Below are 19,447 nucleotides of genomic sequence, written 5' to 3' on the forward strand. Positions count from 1 at the left end.
AATTTTGTTGTGGGAGCAGAGTTTAACAGTCAATTAGTTTTTCTTTTACTGTTGTTTAGAAATTTCCATATCATATAGAAGGCTAACTTGATTCTCGGTTCATAAAATGACCATGTTCTTGTTGTACTGCAGTTTTGCATCGTAATCAGATTTTGGGTTCACTTGGTTTGATCAAAAACCAGATCAAATTTTTTAAAATGAAGAGAGGGATTTATTGAAACAGGAAAGTTCGCCCCTAATGCTTTGCTATACGCAACCGAGGAAAGTTTTGCTCTCTCTTAATCTTGCTACCTGCCACAGAGGAAATTTCTCCCCTAACACTTTGATTTCTCTGTATTTCGTGCATGTGTTATGCAGTGGACAAGTGAGAAAAAGTCGTGGTCTATTTGACATGAAGAAGTTGAGGGAAATGTGTTGCAAACCATGATGTTTTCCTTATATCCAATTGATTTGGTTGCCGGACCCCATCGCCACTACACAATCACATATGGAGGCTACTACTTATTTGGAGAATAAAGATACCAATATGTTTAATCTTTTCAGGTACACTTGTAGATTGAAGAAGTAGCTTGATCATTGTTGTATTATATATTTCATAGTTTTGACATAAACTTTCTCACATCTACTCAGTTGATTTGGTTGGGAAGCTCAACGGTCTATGCGCTAGACTCGCTACTATTGTACATCAGTATTTTTGCCAGTGTACTATCCAATTCTTAGCATTCTTCTGTCTGTCAGTAACAAAACAGGGAATCCTTATTTTGATTTTTGCAATTGTGTTATGCTGGTGCATCATATACCAGAGGTTCATTTATGGATATATCTGCATTATGGTTTAAAACGGGGTTGCTTATATCTAAAGGATTTATTCAAGAAAAAAAATAGACCAAATTGCTAGTAGGTCCGATTTTGTTTGAACTAAATTCTTTCAGTCTTGGATGCCGCTTTATCTCCAGTGTTATGCTGAATCAGATTTTATTAGAGTCAGGATATATCTTTAGTTTGCATGTCAAAAATTGTCTTTAGTTTGTCATATTGTTCAACTGGACATGACAAGAAACTCTTGTTCAAGGTGTTCTCAAAATGCTGACTTCAGATGTTCTCTTTGAGAAACTATTGACGCAGAGAAATACTGATCTTCTGCCAGTTTTGCATATTAAGAGCTATTGCTTGTTAATATCTCGCGAAGTTTCTTTGTGAAAGTTACAGTTTTGCACATTTCCAAATGAGTTCTATTGATATGGAAGGCAAGGAGAAAGAGATCAAATTTTCCTTCTCGTTCTCATGCAGCCTCTGAACTAACTAATTCAGTATGAACTAATAGTGCAGGGGTCTACAGATGCATCACCAACAAGGAATGTGTTGCGAGGAAGCACATGGAGTAGTGGTGCTGCAACACTGGTGCTCATGTCACCTACTAGAACAAGCACAAGCACAACCATATGCAGTCTCTTGACCTATCGATGCTTGTGTGAATTCATAAGCCTGACTGAATCTGCTGATGCCAGAAGGAACTCTGAATTCGTATGCCATGTATGGAACATGTCATTCAGATGGTCTTTGGTTATTCATCTAACAAAATATATGGATGCAAGTGAAATTTGTAACAAGGCAAAGATTTTTGTTTCGTTTTGCATGGAACAAGGCAAAGATTTCACTGTCGTATTTTTCATTATGTATAGTGAATACTTTATTGGGCTGCAATGCATTTACCATTTGAATTATCATGTCGATAAAATCGCTCCATGCGAGCGGTTGTCAAATTTCCTTGTAAAAGTACCACTAGAAGTTTGTTCTTCTAATTTGTGTGTGCTTTCATCAAATAGTGATAGGCTTATCAATAAGTGCCTTATTGAGTGTATCTGATAAAAAAATATGGTTGATTTCATGGTTTGTGATTAATCCTTTGCATTTTCCTCCAGTGTTTTTATAGCAGTTGTCAACCCGATCATCAGGTTGTGTGTTAACTCACTAGTGGACCACACAGAAAAGTTTCTTTGTGTTCAACTCATTATCTCAAGACCACACAGAAAAATATTCTTTTATGTTGTTGCAAAGACATAAGAATTACTGGATTGATACATTAGTCCACATAAGAACTACTCAAAAAACACTTGAATTTCATTACATAACTAGATCAGTTTACAATGAACAAAGATGATGTGAGTTCGTCATACACAAATCAGACACAATAAATTCAATATGCTACTTGAGAAAGTCGCATCGAAATAATCAATATCTACATACAAAATTACCTTTCTGTAGTACTACACTCTCCCATCAATTTCTACAGACGAAACTACCTTTCTATATTTCCAATTAGGGGTTGGAAAATCCACATCTAGATGACCCTAGAGCTTCTGCGAACATGTATTTCCAGTTAGCGCTTGCAACATCCTCATCTGGATGACCATACAGGTTCAGCAACGATATCTGAAAATGTTTCAGAGCTTGGACAATTGTTACGTGTACACGTTTTATTGCAACTCCTCATGACTACTCTGTTCCTGTTTATTTTCTTGGAGATGCGTGTCAAAATGTAAGTTAAAAAGAGGAACATTAGTTTGAAAGGTACTCCCCATAATCCATCAAACACATATTACAACGAACTAATAAATATGACAAGGAACTAAATAAGCACTTGTCTATGACAGTGGTAAATAAGCCCCAACAAAGAAGAAATTAATCATAGTTGAATAGATAGCTCTGCAAGATAGAAATAATGGGTTAAAGATGGGCAAAACCAATACTTCACAGTATACATGTAAATCTGAAGAATACCCACGGAAGGGAAAATTATATTTGTTGTGAAAAGAAATAAAGTAAATATTAAATAATGCATAAATTGGACAAATAAGATTCTTGTTCCAGTAATAGATGACTAATGTATATCTTCAATAGGCGGATCATTTTGTCGATCGATATTGTGCTCTATGCACTTAATTTAGAGGCTATCCATTTTTAGGATGCATTGTTGAACAAAAATGAAGGTAATTTCAGTTTTTATTAGAAGGGAAAAGATTGTCCACACAGAAACTATCTGAATAAATTAGAGAAACTTGTGTACACGGTGGTGCAGTACAACATATTACTATGTGTGGAACATGGTATTATCTATCATGTCACGAATCTAGGCCAGCATTGTAAATTCAAACCTGATTGTAAGAGCTGTGTGTTTAAAGAGGTAAACATGTGTATACATTTTTTGCGGTTTAAGCTTTTGTATACCAGCAGTTGAACAAGGAGTGAAACATGGGAAGAGAACCTTGATATGCAGAAACTGTACATTTGTGGGAAGTTAGTGTTGTCGAAATATTACTGTGATATTTGATTCATCAAGTAATGGTGCATGAGAGCCAACAAGATAAATAAATCAAGAGAGATGTGTGCAGGATTTCAACTACAAAAGGTTAAAGTAGTTGTTCATACCACACCATTCTATCCAAACTTGTATCGAAATTACAAGTTCTTCCATTTTGTATTGCCCAAAGCCCCAAATAATCTAGGGACTAGAATGCCCATGAGCCAATGCACATCTGTCTTTGAGTTCCTTGCTAATTGCAAAGAGAATGCAGACCTGAACAAAGAAGTTGGCACTAATTTGCATTAAACTGAGGAAACACTATATGTGCACTGAAAACATATCCAGTTGAACATCTGCTCAGTGCTTCGACCATTTGCGAATAAATTCAGCAAAACACATAAATTATATTAACATGAGCTTCTTTACTGGCAGAGCAATACCTGCATACATAGAGAATAGCCCAGTCATGGAGTATTTAACCAAAAACTACCACAATTCACGGAACCGTGACGAAAAACTACCACTTTACGATTTTGTGCGAAAAACTACCGCTTTCTTCCTAAACCGTGGCAAAAAACTACCAAGTCTGAAAAGAGCCCGATTTGGCTCTTTTAAGTGTGTTTCTGACAAAGTTGGCCCACACATAAGCAGGCTAAAAAAGCAATCGGGTCCCTAGTTTTTTTTTTAAAAGCAATCCAGTCCTCCCCATGGCCGCTGCGTGCACGCGTGCGACCTCCCCATGGCCAGCCGCCGCCCGCAGCCGCACGCCTCCCCATGGCCGGCCACAGCCGCGCTCCTCCCCATGGCCGCCGCCGCCCGCAGCCGCGCACCTACCCATGGCCTTCCGCAGCCGCGCTCCTCCCCATGGCCGCCGCCCGCCGCACGTCATGAGCCTCCATGACTCCGGCTCGCCGCTACTCGGTCGTCGCGGGAGGCCGCGAAGGCGGAGGCAGGGCCCGGGTCACCAGGGTAGGCGGCGAATTTGGAGACAAGGTGCGGGTCGACCTGGTAGGTGCCGAGGGTGGAAGAAGAGCCCGGACCGCTGTGGCATGCGCCGAAGGTGTAAGCAGAGCCCGGGACGCCGTGGTCAGCGCCCAAGGCGGAGGCAGCGAGCGGGACACCGTGGTCGGCGCCGAAGGCGAAGGCAGCGGGCGGGCCACCGTGGTCCACGCCGAAGTTGGAGGGAGCGGGCGGGCCGGCGACCACGTGCGGCGGCGGGTGTCCGACTTCGTTGTGGTCGGGCGGCGGGAGGGCGCCGTGGTCACACCGAGCTGTGGCATGGGGACGCCAAGGTGCTCCGCCTGCTCCTCGGGCAGCGGCAGGGGGAAGGCGAGATGCTCGGGGTGCGCACCGGGCAGCGTGAGGCGGAGAACCTACCGGTAATCGGCCTCCGCGCCTCCGAGGAGATCGGCCACGCCGGCGGCGAGCGTATGGACGGTGTTCTCGTCGGCGCCCTCCTCCTCCACCCGCGCGGAGGCCCCACCCAGCACCCCGTCATGGCTGCCCTCGAGGACCGCATCGTGGCACAAGACCGGGACATCCAGGAGCGCCGCCACCAACGTCGCGCTCGCTGCTATGGCGGCCTTCCTTCGAGCTGGAGCTCGTGGTCAGCGGCAAGGAGCAGCAGCGCCATGGCTCCGCCCTCCCTCGCCGCGAGCGTGCTGTGCCTCGCCGAGGACTGGATTGCTTTTTAAAAAAAAACTAGGGACCCGATTGCTTTTTTAGCGTGCTTATGTGTGGGCCAACTCTGTCAGAAACGCACTTAAAAGAGCCAAATCGGGCTCTTTTCAGACTTGGTAGTTTTTTGCCACGGTTTAGGAAAAAACGGTAGTTTTTCGCACAAAATCGTAAAGTGGTAGTTTTTCGTCACGGTTCCGTGAATTGTGGTAGTTTTTGGTTAAATACTCCCCAGTCATGAATCTCGATTCCATGAGGTCGTTGAGGTGAGCTCTTGCGAGAGATATAAAGTTACCTGCACATCGGATTGGTATTAGGCCAGGGAAATAAAACAAAAAATTGTCTACTCTAAGCAACTTGCCCAAAACCAAACTGTTTGTGTCTAACATGGCTAAGTGAAAGAAGTTACTAATTGTTCAACGCACTACTAATATTATATATTCCAGTCAAAGTGCAAAATGCTACAGACTATGAACAAAACAATACACGATTAGTAGAATAAATTCAGAGGCAACCAATTCCCACACGATTATAGCTGTCAAACTGAGAAGAGATAACCAAACAGCGATTGGATCACCAGTACAAAATATTTCTGCATGGCATGCCTCGTCAGGAGTTACAATGGGACTTCTAGAGTTGAAATAGAGCAGCATATCAAATTAAGGATTTGAGAAAAGAACCACGGGGCATCAACCCCGTGCACAGACAAGCTGTGAAGGGATTTGGATTGACCGATTGGGTTGACCAGCGTCGTACTGGGGCAAGCAGATCATGAAGAGGTCGCGGTCGACCACCACATCAACCACCGCCGCGGCGAGCCTACCACCATGCGCCGTTTTGCCCAACACTGAGGTCACGCCCCGCTCATCTCGCCGCTGCGTCCACGGACATTGCAGCCGAGCTAAAACCCGCCGAGCACCACGCGTGGCACCCTGCCGTCCCCATGTTGCCCATCCTACCCGTGGACCACCGCCTCGTCTCACCCACCGGGTTCGCTGATCCGCCGACGGCCGATCCCCATGTCGCAAGTCAGTTTCCGTTGACGACCGCAAGTCAGGCACCACGATTAGAATAGGAACCGGGGAGTGGAGAAACTCCTAACCCGATGAACAGAATATGTTTTTGCCAACTTATTTTTGACGGTAACCAGAAAACTTACGTCGGTAGAGAGAAGTTTTACCTCGCGCGAGGGGTTACGGTGGAAGGCTCGACGCTTGAGGTGCAACGCGCAGGTGGGATCGCACAGAGGGAAAGTATGGCTTGGTCACTGGACTGGGTGAAGAATTACTTATTCTTCACCCTGGGTACTTAATAGACATATATATATATATATATATATATATATATATATATATATATATATATATATATATGACTTCTTTTTTATACTTCCGGGAGTATGTACTCCCATAAATTAAACTGCAGAAGGAAGGAGTACGTACTCGTGGGGGAACTAACCCACTTTTATGAGATGGAGCGTACCGCTTCGTTAGGGTTAGGCGACCCCTGGGCGATTGCCCAGCCGCCGCCGCCATCACCCGTCGGGCCGGCCGTCAGGCAGGTCGACATCGCTGCCACATGCGAGGCGTTGCATTGTGGCCCTGTTGCGGCTTCGTCCGCCTGTGACTTGGAGGGACGTGGAAGCGGAACTCGCGAGAAGGTTGTGATCAATTCTATGTCGTTTCAATCTGAGAAGCTCGACGGCGTGCTGCCTCTGGACTCCAAGTCCGTCGTCGCGGATCCTGTACTTGGTATGGGCATCGGCTCAACGTCGACATACATAAAGAAGTATAGGGCTCCCATACTGGGACAGATTGATCTGAGGGCGAGGGAGCCGCCTGACCCTGACACATTGCGCATCTCCAAGGGCGACCTGCTGTTGGGTTACTCGACGTGGTCCAAGCCGGCAACACCTCCAGCGTCGCTTTCGCTGATTCCTGTGGTGAACTTGGCAGCTGGTGGGGGCGAGAACGGGGCACCCGATGAGGGAGTTACCCGCCCGAAGCCAGCTACGGAGGAACCCCTGGATAAGCGAGCAGCGAACCTGGACCTGCACGCTTTGGAGATCGTTCAGGAACAACTTGTATGCAGCAAAGTACACGGAACAGCAGATGAGCAGGACGTCAGTGCCCAGGGAATTATCACATATGGTCAGACTATGGTTTGTGGGGATCAGTATCGGGGTAGGATGGAACAGTGGATTGTGGAAGAGGATTATGTGGCTGAATCGGTAACTGAAGTTGATCACTCTCTATCTGAGCATGTCAAAACCATACGCCTGAAATTAGCAATGGATATGATTCCGGTGCTGAGGGACTTGAGCAACGTGGTTGCCTCTTTTGCTAGCCTTGATACGGCCATGACGGCTGCGGAATTCGTACTTGGGAAACACATGGAAGCGGATAAGGAGCCGATAGTGTACCAAGGAGAGCAGCACAATGCGATGGTACTCTTTGCAAATGAGGCTGCAAGAGGCAGCCAAAAGAGAAGAAAGGTGGAGATGGACATGCAGATGGACGTCGAGACGGTGGACCAGCACACACAGTGGGAAGCGACCGGCCCTGGGGCTGCCAGTGACCTGACGGGGCCGAGTGTGGCGCCCCGTCAGGAGCAATGAATTGCCTCAGCTGGAACTGTCGGGGAGCGGCCAACAAACCGACAGTTCATGATTTGGTGGGCCTTGCGAGGACCGTCAAAGCTAAATTGGTATTTCTTAGTGAAACTAGAGTTAAAGCTGAAAAAGTCCGTCGGTTGAGAGGTAGACTGGGTCTAAGGGGTTTCGCAGGTTGTGACAGTAATGGTCTTAGTGGTGGTTTGGCTCTTTTTTGGTGTGATCAAATTTTCGTGGATGTTCAGGAAATTAACGAAAGATACATTGACGCTTATGTTCGTGTGTCCACAACTGACCCGCTTTGGCGTTTGACATGTGTGTATGGGGAACCGCGGGTGGAGAACCGACACTTGATGTGGGAGAAAATGGAAATGCTGAAAGCTCACTCACAGTTGCCATGGTGTGTGATAGGTAACTTTAACGAGGCTATGTGGTCGTTCGAGCATTTTTCTATCTCTCCAAGAGCAGAAAGGCAGATGCTTGCTTTCAGGGATACTTTGGAGATATGTGGCTTGTCAGACTTAGGGTTCGCCGGCCTACCGTTCACTTACGACAATAAGCAAGCTGGCCGGCGCAATGTGCGAGTCCGCCTTGATCGTGCAGTGGCTGACAATAGTTGGCGTGACATTTTTTCAGAGGCTCGGGTGGTACATCGAGTTAGCCCTTGCTCGGACCACTGCCCAATTGTTCTCCAGTGTGATAAAGAAAATGATCCAAAACCAAGGGTATGGCAGAGACGCTATGAAATTATGTGGGAAAGAGACTTGAGCTTGCCGGAAAGAATTCAGAATGTGTGGGCAAAGGTGGGCAAGAAAGTTCACCTGGGAGACGTCCGCCGAGGGCTGCATGAATTAATGGCTGCACTGCACCTATGGAGCAAAGCAAAATTCGGGAGCGTGATTAGGGACTTGGAGCAATCCCGGACAAGGCTTGAGGAGCTTATGAGGATGAATGCTGACCGCAATGAAATAAGGGACGTACAGGATCATATGAACGAGTTGCTCTACAGAGAAGAATTAATGTGGCTACAAAGGTCTCGTGTGGATTGGTTACGAGATGGGGATCGTACGAAATTCTTCCATCAAAGGGCTGTGTGGAGAGCAAAAAAGAACAAGGTAAAATTCCTCCTTGACGACGCAGGTAATAGGCATGAGAAACATGAGGAGATGGGCAGTTTGTTTGACTCTTTTTTTCAGTCTCTGTTCACATGCGATAAAAGCCTTGTGCAGCAACCCCTTGTGCAGCTCTTTGAACAGAAGGTCTCACAAGAAATGAATGACATGCTATGTGCAGAGTTTAGTGATAAGGAGATAGCTGACAGCTTGTTCCAGATCGGGCCCTTGAAGGCACCAAGTATTGATGGCTTCCCGGCACGGTTTTTTCACAGAAACTGGCTGACAGTCAAAGATGAAGTTATACATGCAGTCAAGGAATTTTTTCGTACGGGAGTGATGCCGGAGGGGGTGAATGACACGGTTATAGTGCTCATCCCAAAAGTGGATGATCCAATGAGGGTGACCGATTTCCGGCCAATTAGTCTCTGCAATGTCATCTATAAAATTGTGGCTAAATGTTTGGTGAATAGGTTGCGTCCCATTCTCGATGACATAATCTCCCCGCAACAAAGCGCCTTTGTCCCAGGAAGGATGATAACAGACAACGCCCTCCTGGCCTTTGAGTGCCTTCATTTTATGCAGCATGAAAAGAAAGTGGAGAACAGCTACTACGCGTACAAACTGGATTTGTCCAAAGCATATGACAGAGTGGATTGGGTCTTCTTGGAGCAAGCGATGCTAAAGTTAGGCTTCGCTCACCGGTGGGTTCAGTGGATCATGACATGTGTGGCCTCGATGAGATACTCCGTAAAATTTAATGGAGCCATCTTAGATTCATTTGCACCGTCACGTGGGCTACGGCAAGGTGACCCATTATCCCCTTTTTATTTCTATTTGTCGCTGATGGACTTTCTGCTTTGTTGAGACAAGGAATAGATAACCGTAACTTCCAAGCTCTAAAAGTTTGCCCAAGGGCTCCTGCTATCTCACACTTGCTTTTTGCGGATGATACATTGTTATTTTTCAAGGCAAACTAGGAGCAGGCTCGGTACATAAAAGGTGTGATTAATAGCTATGCACAGGCTATAGGGCAACTCATCAACCCACAGAAGTGCTCCATCCAATTTAGTGACGCATGTCCAGCCACGGTGCAGCAAATTATCAAGCAGGAACTTGAGGTGGTGCAGTCTGAATTTGAAGGTAAATACCTTGGCCTTCCAACCCCGGATGGAAGAATGCATAAAGGCAAGTTTCAGATGCTGCAAGCTAGTCTCACAAAAAGGATTGCGGCGTGGGGAGACACCATGTCACAGGCTGCAAAAGAAACTTTAATCAAAGCAGTCATGCAAGCTATCCCCACATACATCATGGGAGTGTTCAAATTACCAGTCTCTGTATGTGAGGACCTCACAAGATTGGTTAGAAATTTCTGGTGGGGGTCAAGGAATGGGCAGCGGAAAACCCATTGGAAGGCATGGGAAAAAATGATTGAGCCAAAGGGAAGGGGAGGACTCGGTTTCCGGGACTTCCGTATTTTTAACCAAGCCTTGCTCGCTCGTCAGGCTTGGAGACTACTCACAAAACCGAACTCCCTTTGTGCCCTCGTTTTAAAAGCGAGATACTATCCTAATGGTTCCCTAGTGGACACTGTTTTTTCAGGCAACGCTTCACCTACTTGGCATGCAATCGAACATGGAGTCGAGCTGTTGAAAAGGGGGCTCATCTGGCGAGTTGGCAATGGCGAGCAGGTGCGCATATGGCGTGACCCCTGGTTCCCCAGCCCACCATCCTATCGCCCAATAACAGTGCGTGCTGCGTGCCGCCTTCATCGAGTGAGCGAGCTGCTGGATGGGAATGGGCGCTGGATCCATGAACTAGTGCAGCGACACTTCCACCCAATCGATGCTACATGTATCATGCAGATCAAGGCTTCACCGACACACCAGGAAGACATTCTGGCATGGGCGCCGGATCCCCGTGGCATTTTCTCCGTGCGCAGCGTGTATCACCTCGGCGTCAACTTCTCTTCAAGCACCAACATGGGTGCAGCGAGCAGGGCACCGGACGGCACTCGTGCCGTCTGGAAGGCAGTGTGGGGGTGCCCTGCTCCCCCGAAGGTATGCACCTTTGCGTGGCGCCTAATAACCAATTCCCTAGCGACTATGGAGAATAAAGCTAAGAGAAATCTAGAAACCACTAATATTTGTTTGCTCTATGGAATGGAATCCGAGGATACATACCACGCGATGTGTAGGTGCCCTCTGGCTAGAATGCTTTGGGAAGCAATGGAGAAATCTGAATGCATGCCGAGACTCGAGAACGTCACCAATTCTGGAACGGAATGGGCTCTTCACTTCCTGAATCAATGCACTAAAGAGCAGCGGCTTCCAGTGATCATGACGTTGTGGCGTAACTGGCACGTCCGCAATGAAGTGGTTCATCATAAACCTGCCCCGACCATTGAAGCATCTCGCAGATTTTTGTGCAGCTACATCAAGAGTCTTCGTTGTATCCAGCAGCACCCTACTGAAGATGTAGTTAAAGGCAAGATGGTGAGTTGGTGACTGTGAACGGCCACGACAAGAGCAAAAAGAAGAAGCCAATAAACCCGAGTGCCTGCCCAAGACCGCCAGAACATTGGGCTAAACCTGCTGCTGGTTGGGCAAAGCTAAACGTTGATGGTGCTTGGAGGGAAGAGGATGGAACTGGTGGTGCTGGCATGGTCCTACGTGACCACAACGGCGCCATAATATTTGCTTCCTGCAGGTTGCTGACTAGCTGCGCGAGCGCTCTTGAGGCGGAGGTCGCCGCATGCATGGAAGGGGTGGCCTTAACACTTGAATGGAGCTCCCTGCCTTTCTCTCTGGAAACGGACAGCTTAGTCGCTGCTAATATGATCAAAGAAACTGAACAAAACAGGTCTCCAGTTGCTGCCATCGTTGGAGAGATCAAGTGGCTCCTTGCACTTGGTCGTCAACATGTGGTAACGCATGCTTGTAGGAGTAAAAATAAAGTTGCTCATGCTTTAGCCCAAATGGGGCGTTCTGAACCACGTACTGCAGTTTGGATACGCCATGGACCTGATGCAATTGGCGCACTGTGCCAACAGGATTGTAATGATCTCCTTTGATTAATACAATCCTCTTTATTCGCAAATATATATATATATATATATATATATATATATATATATATATAGACAAGGTATTACTTACCTTTGTTTCTCCTCGAGCTGCCTCTTCGCAAGGCCGAGCTCCTTCTCGGACTCTTCAAGGTCCTGCTTCAGTGCGGCGACCTCCGCAGTCAGTGCGGAAGGGGTCAGCAGTGAAGCCTGCATACGCATATAGACATACTTATATTAGACTCCTGCGGATATTATTTGATTCTCTATTCGGCTTTTCTTTGTGAACACCAAACAGAGCATCAGGGGCTACTGTCTATATGGTAATATTTTTCCTATATTTTAAATACTTATCTCAAAACCTGTTAAAAGGCTGGCACAGGCTTCAGTCAGTCCGCTCTTGGTGGACTGAACCTTCTTGATCACCGCACTCATAATAGTGTGGTGCTCTTCGTCGATGGAAGCGCCGCGAAGCGCTCCCAGCAGGTTGTCCGTTGCCTCTGGATGGACAGAGGTCACCGGCATAGGCGTCTTACCCCTTTTGGAAGGGAGCCGTCTGCCCGAGTCCGGAACCGTTGGAGGTTCCGGCGCAGTGTTCGGCTAAGAGCCGAACTTGGAGCCCCCAGGAGCCTTGCTCCCTTTGCTCCTGGAGTCCGGAAGGTCGCCTTGAGGCGCCTCCGGAATTGTCTCCCCCGGCTCGGTGCCCCTTGAGACAATACCTCGGCATTGTCCGTAGGGCAAGGGGAGGAGGCTGTCGGAAGTGGATCGCTATCCATATTCGACGAATCCAAGGAGCCGTCCGATGAGGATATGTCGATACGAGCTTGGGGTGGTCTGCATAATCATATTCGGCGTCAGGAGAAGCAGTGCGACAAAGGTATGCTATGAGTTACTCTAGTATCCGAATACTTACGACTTTTCCAGGGGCTTGGCCCTGAGCAGACACTCTTCTTCGCCTTCGGCGGCGGTGGTGGAGCAGTCCGGAAGGAAAGTCCTTCCTTTCTTGGACCCTTCGGCCTCCCCGGTTGGGGCGTCCTTCCTTTTCTTGTCTCCCTCGGCTGGAGGGGGAGCATCTTCATCTTCCTCCCTGTCTTCATGCAAGGAGGGCGTCGCGGAGTTATCGGACGATGAGTCCGATATCACCTGGCGCCGGGAACTCTTTCGGGTTCCCTTGGCCTTCTTCTTGGTCTTCTATAAGGAGCCGGAGTCAGCATCTCCGTCAGGAGAGCGTCCGCGGTGTCTTCGGGCAGGGGGGCCGGACAGTCGATCTACTCCGATGCCTCCACCCAGTCCTGTTAAAGGCATGAGAGCTCAGACCCCGCACATGGTTAAGCTATGGGAAATAAATATCCTACCAAATGTGCAGAACTTACTGGATTCGCAGGGCGCTTCGCGCTTAGCCCGCGGTCCTCGGTGAGAGAGGGAGGGACCTCGGCGCCCTTGAATTGCACCCTCCAGACGTCTTTGTGCGTCGTGTTGAAGAGCTCGCTTAGAGTCTGGTGCCGGGTCGGGTCGAACTCCCATAAGTTGAAATCCCGTTGCTGACACGGGAGGATCCGGCGGAAGAGCATGACTTGGACTATGTTGACAAGCTTAAGTTTCTTGCTTGTCATGCTCCGAATACATTTCTGGAGTCCGTCCAGCTCCACCGATGAACCCCAGGACAGGCCCTTCTCCTTCCAGGAAGTGAGCCGCGTGGGGATTCCGAATCGAAACCCGGGGGCCGCCACCCAGTTGGTGTCGCGCGGCTCAGTGATGTAGAACCACCACGACTGCCACCCCTTTACAGTCTCCACGAAGGAGCCCTCGAGCCATGCAATGTTGGGCATTTTTTCCACCATGGCTCCGCCGCATTCCGCTTGTTGGCCACCTACAACCTTCGGCTTGATATTGAAGGTCTTCAGCCATACACTGAAGTGGGGTCGGATGCGGAGGAAAGCCTCGCACACGACGATGAACGCCGAGATGTTGAGGATGAAGTTCGGGGCCAGATCGTGGAAGTCCAGCCCATAATAGAACATGAGGCTACGGACAAATGGATGGACGGGAAACCCCAGTCCGCGGACGAAGTGGGGGAGGAAGACCACCCTCTCGTGGGGTTCAGGGGTAGGGATGACCTGCCCCGCGGCTGGCAGCCAGTGCGCGATGTCCGCGGCTAAGTATCCGGCTCCGCGCAACTTTTTGATGTGCCCCTCCGTGACGGAGGAGGCCATCCACTTGCCTCCCGCTCTAGACATGTTTTGGAGAGAGTTGAGGAGGAGGATGCGGACTTGGGCGCTGGAGCTCGAGTGCGCGAGAATGGATGAGCAAGGAGGAAGAAGGCATGGGTAGAAAAAGGTGAGATCTTATCCCTTTATAAGGGCGGACTAAACTATGCGCCCCCACTAGCCTGGTAAAACTCGCTTATCCCCCAAGTGCCGTAATTGATGGCGCGGTTGGGTTACCCACGTCCGTATTGATGAGAATCCCGTAATAAGGGGAACACGATCTCTGCTTCGACAAGACGTGTCAAGAAACCGCTTCACGTTATGTGCGGGGCTGGTTAAAGAAAAACGGTTCAAATAATTACCGGGCCATGGCGTGATGTCATGCTGCCAAAACGTGTCAGCAGATTAGATTTGTGGTAATATTATTCTCTCTATGGTGGTATGTGGAACTTATTTTGCAGGGTCGGACACTATCCTTGTATTCAAAATCTTCTGTGGTGTATTCGGAGGAGGAACCCGCCTTGCAATGCCGAAGACAACACTGCGCGCCGAACTCATCGCCATTGAAGCTTGGTTCAGGGGCTACTGAGGGAGTCCTGGATTAGGGGGTCTCCGGACAGCCGGACTATATCCTTTGGCCGGACTATTGGACTATGAAGATACAACATTGAAGACTTCGTCCCGTGTCCGGATGGGACTCTACCTGGCATGGAAGGCAAGCTAGGCAATACGGATATGTATATCTCCTTTGTAACTGACCTTGTGTAACCCTAGCCCCCTCCGGTGTCTATATAAACCGGAGGGTTTTAGTCCGTAGGACGACAGACAATCATACCATAGGCTAGCTTCTAGGGTTTAGCCTCTCCGATCTCGTGGCAGATCAACTCTTGTACTACTCATATTATCAAGAATAATCAAGCAGGACGTAGGGTTTTACCTCCATCAAGAGGGCCCGAACCTGGGTAAAACATCGTGTCCCCTGCCTCCTGTTACCAACCGCCTTAGACGCACAGTTTGGGACCCCCTACCCGAGATCCGCCGGTTTTGACACCGACAACGAGCATGAGGACGAGTAGCGCCCATATACTCTGTGGCGCCTGGCAACTAATTCCGATGGATCACCTCTTCTTGTCTATATACAGCCCACTGATGATGTTACTGCTAAGGAAGCAGGTGTAGTCTCCCATGGTCGCACTCCCCGGACCTATTCCAACACCCGTTGCATGGTATTCGGGATGGATACTAGTGTGCTAGCGCCAACTCCTTCTCCGTGGTACAGAATTGATAGTCTTGGAGAAAACTCGCTCTTCCTTAGACAAAACTATCCGATGGTGGTGAAAGGCGATCCAACTGATGTTGACAAAACGTTAACAGTACCATTTATGAGAAGCAACTATGTCTATACCTCGGACATTTGGGTGGTTCCTGTTGGAAATATGCCCTAGAGGCAATAATAAATTGGTTATTATTATATTTCCTTGTTCATGATAATCGTTTATTATCCATGCTAGAATTGTATTGATAGGAAACTCAGATACATGTGTGGATACATAGACAACACCATGTCCCTAGTAAGCCTCTACTTGACTAGCTCGTTGATCAATAGATGGTTACAGTTTCCTGACCATGGACATTGGATGTCGTTGATAAGGGGATCACATCATTAGGAGAATGATGTGATGGACAAGACCCAATCCTAAGCCTAACACAAAGATCGTATAGTTCGTATGCTAAAGCTTTTCTAATGTCAAGTATCATTTCCTTAGACCATGAGATTGTGCAACTCCCAGATACCGTAGGAGTGCTTTGGGTGTGCCAAACGTCACAACGTAACTGGGTGGCTATAAAGGTTCACTACAGGTATCTCCGAAAGTGTCTGTTAGGTTGGCACGAATCGAGACTGGGATTTTTCACTCCGTGTAATGGAGAGGTATCTCTGGGCCCACTCGGTAGGACATCATCAAAATGTGCACAATGTGACCAAGGAGTTGATCACAGGATGATGTGTTACGGAACGAGTAAAGAGACCTGCCGGTAATGAGATTGAACAAGGTATCGGGATACCCACGATCGAATCTCGGGCAAGTACAATACCGCTGGACAAAGGGAATTGAATACGGGATTAATTGAATCCTCGACATCGTGGTTCATCCAATGAGATCATCGTGGAACATGTGGGAGCCAACATGGGTATCTAGATCCCGTTGTTGGTTATTGGCCGGAGAGTTGTCTCGGTCATGTCTGCATGGTTCCCGAACCCGTAGGATCTACACACTTAAGGTTCGATGACGCTAGGGTTATTAGGAAGACTTGTATGTGATTACCGAATGTTGTTCGGAGTCCCGGATGAGATCTCGGACGTCACGAGGAGTTCCAGAATGGTCCGGAGGTAAATATTTATATATGGAAAGTTGTTGTTCGGGTTCCGGGAAAAGTTCGATTTTTTGCGGTATTGTACCGAGAAGGTTCCGGAGGGGTCCGGAGGTCCGGAAAATGTTCCACCACGTCCAATACAGCAGCATGGGCTGTAGGGGGCGCCCTAACCTTAATGGGCCAAGGGCACCAGCCCCCCAAGGCCCATGCGCATGGGAGAGGGGAAACCCTAAGGGGGAGGGCCTCCACTTGACTTGGGAGGCACTCCTCCCCCCTTGGCCGCCGCCCCCAAACCTAGATGGGATCTAGGGGGGCGGCCCCCTCTCTCCCCACCTATAAATAGTGGAGGGGTGGGAGGGCGGCCACACCCTTGAACCTGGCGCAGCCCCTCCCCTCCAATACCTCTCCTCCTCCGCATGAGCTTGGCGAAGCCCTGCTAGAGAACTGCCACTCCATCACCACCACGCCGTCGTGCTGCTGTTGGACTCTCTTCCTCAGCCTCTCCCTCCTCCTTGCTGGATCAAGGCGTGGGAGACGTCTCCGTTCTGTACGTGTGTTGAACGCGGAGGTGTCGTCCATTCGGCGCTAGGATCATCGGTGATTTGGATCATGACGAGTACGACTCCATCAACCCCGTTCACTTGAACGCTTCCGCTTAGCGATCTACAATGGTATGTAGATGCACTCTCCTTCCCCTCGTTGCTAGATTACTCCATAGATTGATCTTGGTGATGCGTAGAAAATTTTAAATTTCTGCTTCGATCCCCAAAAGTGGCATCATGAGCTAGGTCTATGTGTAGTTTCTATGCACGAGTAGAGTTTTTGTGCGCGTCGATTTTGTCAATTTACTTGCTGTTACTAGTCTTATCTTGATTCGGCGGCATCGTGGGATGAAGCGGCCCGGACCGACCTTACACGTACTCTTACGTGAGACTGGTTCCACCGACTGACATGCACTAGTTGCATAAGGTGGCTAGCGGGTGTCTCTCTCTCCCACTTTAGTCGGATCGGATTCGATGAAAACGGTCCTTATGAAGGGTAAATAGAAATTGGCATATCACGTTGTGGTTTTGGCGTAGGTAAGAAACGTTCTTGCTAGAAACCTATAGCAGCCACGTAAAAACTTGCAACAATAATTAGAGGACGTCTAACTTGTTTTTGCAGCATGTGCTGTGTGATGTGATATGGCCAAAAGGATGTGATGAATGATATATGTGATGTATGAGATTGATCATGTTCTTGTAATAGGAATCGCGACTTGCATGTCGATGAGTATGACAATCGGCAGGAGCCATAGGAGTTGTCTTAATTTATCTATGACCCGTGTGTCAACATAAATGTCATCTAATTACTTTACTTTATTGCTAAAGCGTTAGCCATAGTAGTAGAAGTAATAGATGATGAGACAAATTCAAGAAGACACGATGATGGAGATCATGGTGTCATGCCGGTGACAACGATGATCATGGAGCCCCGAAGATGGAGATCAAAAGGAGAAAAATGATATTGGCCATATCATGTCACTATTTGATTGCATGTGATGTTTATCATGTTTTACATCCTATTTGCTTAGAATGACGGTAGCTTAAATAAGATGATCCCTCACTAAAATTTCAAGAAAAGTGTTCCCCCTAACTGTGCACTGTTGCGAAGGTTCGTTGTTCGAGGCACCACGTGATGATCGGGTGTGATAGATTCTAACGTTCGAATACAACGGGTGTTGACAAGCCTACATGGCCTCGGGACACATGCGAAACACTTAGGTTGACTTGACGAGCCTAGCATGTACAGACATGGCCTCGGAACACGAAAGACTGAAAGGTCGAACATGAGTCATATAGAAGATACGATCAACATGAGATGTTCACCGTTGATGACTAGTCCGTCTCACGTGATGATCGGACACGGCCTAGTCGATTCGGATCATGTTTCACTTAGATGACTAGAAGGATGTCTATCTGAGTGGGAGTTCATTAAATAATTTGATTAGATGAACTCAATTATCATGAACATAGTCTAAATTGTCTTTGCAAATATGTTGTAGATGAATAGCTCACGTTGTAGCTCCTTATTTCAATACGTTCCTAGAGAAATACCAAGTTGAAAGATATTGTAAGCAATGATGCGGACTAGGTCCGTAGTCCGAGGAGTGTCCTCACTGCCACGCAGAAGGCTTACGTCCTTGATGCACCGCTCGATGTGCAAACCCCTACAACGTTGTCTGTGGATGTTGTGAAGACTTGATAGACACATCATGATGACTACTTGATAGTTTAGTGCACCATACTTTACGGCTTAGAATCGGGATTCCAATGACGTTTTGAATGCCATAGAACATATGAGATGTTCCAAGAGCTGAAATTGGGATTTCAGGCTCATGCCCGTGTTGAGAGGTGTGAGACCTCTGACAAGTTCTTTTGCCAACAAGGTGGAGGAGAATAGCTCAGCTAGTGAGCATGTGCTCAGAATTTCTGGGTGCTACAATCACTTAAATCAAGTGGGAGTTAAACTTCCAGATAAGATAGTGATTGATAGAGTTCTCTAGACACTATCACTAAGCTACTAGATCTTCGTGATGAACTATGACATGCAAGGGATGGAGTTGATCCCGGAGCTGTTCGCGGTGCTTAAGACCGCAAAAGGTAGAAATCAAGAAGGAGCATCAAGTGTTGATGGTTTAACAAGACCACTGGTTTCAAGAAGGGCAAGGGCTAGAAGGGAAACTTCATGGATGGCAAACCAGTTGCCGCTCCAGTGAAGGAACCCAAGGTTGAACCCAAACCCGAGACTAAGTGCTTCTATTGTAAGGGGAACGGTCACTGGTAGCAGAATTACCCCAAATGCATGGTAGATAAGAAGGCTGGAAACTTCAACAAAGTATATACGTGTTATTAATGTGTACCTCACTAGTACTCCTGGTAGCACCTGGGTATTGGATACCGGTTCAGTTGCTATCATTGGTGACATGAAGCAAAAGCTACGGACTAAACGGAGACTGGCTGAGGGCGAGGTGACGATGTGTGTTGGAAGTGTTTCCAAAGTTGATGAGATCACCATCGCACGCTCCATCTGCCTTCGGGATTAGTATTGAACCTAGAT

At 47.8% G+C, this 19,447-nt stretch overlaps 1 long non-coding RNA gene across 1 annotated transcript; it reads left to right on the top strand.

The window, feature by feature from the left end:
* Positions 1-357: 357 nt before the first annotated feature.
* On the top strand, positions 358-1,861 carry LOC123127964 (uncharacterized). Its single transcript, XR_006462874.1, has 2 exons — positions 358-543; positions 1,325-1,861. It is a non-coding gene; the product is annotated as an uncharacterized lncRNA (long non-coding RNA).
* Positions 1,862-19,447: the final 17,586 nt, after the last annotated feature.

The sequence above is a fragment of the Triticum aestivum genome, chromosome 6A (assembly GCF_018294505.1).
Source record: "Triticum aestivum cultivar Chinese Spring chromosome 6A, IWGSC CS RefSeq v2.1, whole genome shotgun sequence".
Lineage (NCBI taxonomy): Eukaryota > Viridiplantae > Streptophyta > Magnoliopsida > Poales > Poaceae > Triticum > Triticum aestivum.